Source organism: Pteropus vampyrus, unplaced genomic scaffold (assembly GCF_000151845.1).
Source record: "Pteropus vampyrus isolate Shadow unplaced genomic scaffold, Pvam_2.0 Scaffold268, whole genome shotgun sequence".
Classification (NCBI taxonomy): Eukaryota; Metazoa; Chordata; class Mammalia; order Chiroptera; family Pteropodidae; genus Pteropus; species Pteropus vampyrus.
In genome coordinates this window covers 1,033,789-1,036,704 of record NW_011889049.1, presented here as the reverse complement: position 1 = coordinate 1,036,704, position 2,916 = coordinate 1,033,789, and positions in this window count along the sequence as shown.

Here is a 2,916-nt window from a genome sequence, read left to right as displayed (position 1 = left end):
AACTTTCTGGATTTCAAAACTGCAGAACAGTTCATAAGCAAAGACATCTCGGGGAGGTGAAGGGACATGCCCACGGTCACGTGACTGTCCAGTAGTCTCACGGCCCTCCACACCCCCTCCCTGCCTGCCTTTTCTCTGCCGGGACCCCACGCTGGCCCCTGCTCCCCTGGAGGCACCCCGTCCCCCATCGATTTCACTGGTCCTGCTCTTGTTCTGTTTCAGGTTGTCCCGGGGTGCGATCAGGCTTCCCACACGATCGAGCCACAGGATGAAAATAAAGGAAGGTTAGAAAATAAAGTAAGACACCTGAGGATTTTGGAGCCATCAAGAGAAAAGAGGGGAGGAAAGGGGGCAAAGTGGGGAGACTTCCCGCAGCCCGAGAATCGTCTAGAAGACCAGCTTCACAGGTTTCCCAGACAGGTCTAGGGGTCACTCTGACAGGGGAGGTGGGCCCTCCATAGCAGCCCGTGCCATAGACCCTCAGTCCCCATGACGAGACCCCACGCTAAAGCAAATCTCATGGGGTCAGGTCTGTTTACTCATATTTGTCCCCAAAAATCGAGCTGTGAAAACCATCACCCTCACCCAAGGCTTGGGGACAGGGATTTGTCTCCAGCTCGAGACGTGTGTCCCTCGTCTTTGCCATGGGGACCAATCAGAGGATGAGACTGTCCACGGGGTGCAGGAGTCCATGGTATCCGGCCATCTGGGGGCCCCCGCTTCTCTCGGCCTGCTGTGTTGGCGAGGGAGATTTTTTTCCAGAGCTTGGTGGAGCTCCATATGGTCGAGATCAAAGGTGTTGCTGGGTGCATGGTTCTGCTTTATTTCCAAGCACTGCTGTTAATTAGAAAACAAGATCAGAGGCAGTATTAAAATCCAATTAAATTGATATGAACAGATTGCCAAGTGATGTTCACTAATGTATAATTGAGCACCATGCAAATTTCGGTGGCTGGCTTTTGTTTTTTTACCCCACACTCCGGAATGAATGATGAGGCTGTGAAGTTTCCCTTCATTGTAAAAAACAAACAAGTTAATGCATTGATCCAGGGGGTATTGCTCTGGTGATCGATAACAATGAAAGAGAAATGGCAAAGGGCGACTTTCTGAAGGGAGGGGGCAAGGAGTCTTTGATTGTCTCTCTTTTTCCTCTCTTTGGTGCCATATCCATTTATTATGCAGGGTGTCAAGCCTAGCTTGCTGCTGACATTCCATCATTAACGGTCCGGAGAGAGTTCCTGTGGATTGCAAGGATGGGTAGAAAACAAATTTGGGGAGCTTGGAAGTCAAACGCCACAGATAGGAAAGAATCTGTGTGCAGGTAGGCTTTGCTTTCCTATCAGTTGCTTGTTTGTGCCTTTGTGTCTTCAAAGAAGGGACTCTGTCCCGATTTGGGATCATGAGCAAGACCCCCAGGACATGGAATCTGGGAGAAGTTAGCAGGAAGGTGAGGAAAAAGCCAGTTTTACCGGTAAAGGTGAGGTGACCGCGTCCAAAAAGAAGCTGTTGGCATAAACATGCGCCAAGAGTTGCCTGCTATTGTTGCAAAATCAAATTGTTTGCTGGCTGTGGAGATAGCAGGTTTGCAAGCATGCTGTCAGCGTTCGTGTTAAAAAAAAAAAAAAAAAAAAAAGTACCACCAAGGAATCGAAAAAAGACAACGGCGGATGGCAGTGTCTACATATTCATGATATGCTTGCAGCATTCGGATTTTTGTTTTAAATCCCTAGAGAAGAGGGAAATCTAATCAGCTCACTCCCAGGATTGCGACTGGTGAGCTAGGCAGTGAGGAAGACTCGGAGATAAGCCAGAGCCTGGCCTTGACCCTCAGGCGTCCAGAAAGGAAGCAGGAAGTGTGAACAAACGAGCGTGTGAGACAGCAGGTGGGACAGCTCCTGCATCCTAGCCCTGCTGTCCCCTTTCTGGCAGAGCCCCGATCTGGTTCAGGGAGACCACCCGCCGGCCACAGAGTTCAGGGGCTGGCGGCCACAGCTCCGGGGGGCTCCCGATTGTCTAAGCCACCCCATTCCCTGTGCCCGGGAGGGGTTCAGGTATGGATACGTGACCCGCTTAGCCAGTGAGATGTGACGTGATGGGCCTCCGCCAGGGGCTGCTGGGGCAAGTCTTTCTGATGACGGAAGCAAAGAGTAGCTGCTGCCACCGTCTCGCTGCCAAACCAAGGTGACGCTGACACATCCGGCACAACCTGGAGAACCCCAACGAGGGTGAGACGGAGGGGAGCTTCCTGGAAGGAACGGCCATCCGCGTCCTGCTGGCATCGGGGCGAAGCACGGGCATGGGTTTGGATCCTAGATTCGTTTCGCAGAGGGCCAAGGGACGGATCAAGGTCATTAGCAACCTCGGCTCATTTCCACAGAAAGAGAAGGAAAGTGACGTTTGCGAAGTGGCCCAGCTCTGTGCTTCCCAAATAATGACTCCTGAAAAGAAAGGGGTGAGTCCCAGGCACGGTCTCCTTTGCTCCTCCCAACAAGCCTCGGAGATGGGTTTTTGTCACCCCCAGGCCCTTCCCTGCCGGTCACGGGGACGCAGACCTCCCGTGAAGGCCCAGCTCAGTCCTCGGGCCCAGGCTGCCTCCCCAGAGCCCGTCCTCGCCTTCCGCGGACGGTCACAGGATGGCAGGGAGACCCTCTGGTGTCCTCGTCCACGGAGTCCCGAGAACCGTGCGCCGTGAACTCTTCTGAACTGCGAATCCCACACCTTCCCCCAGGGCCGGCCGCGTCTTTCGGGGGAATATCGCGGGAGCAGCACGAGGTCAAGAACCCGGATGAGGTCGCCCCAGAGCCCCCGTGTCCCCCACAGTCCCGTTCCCGGAGGCCCCAGTGTCTCCTTTTGTCTCCTTTTTTCACTCAAAAGAGCATCCAGCCATTAACCACTGTAAAACATTCAGCCGTGTTC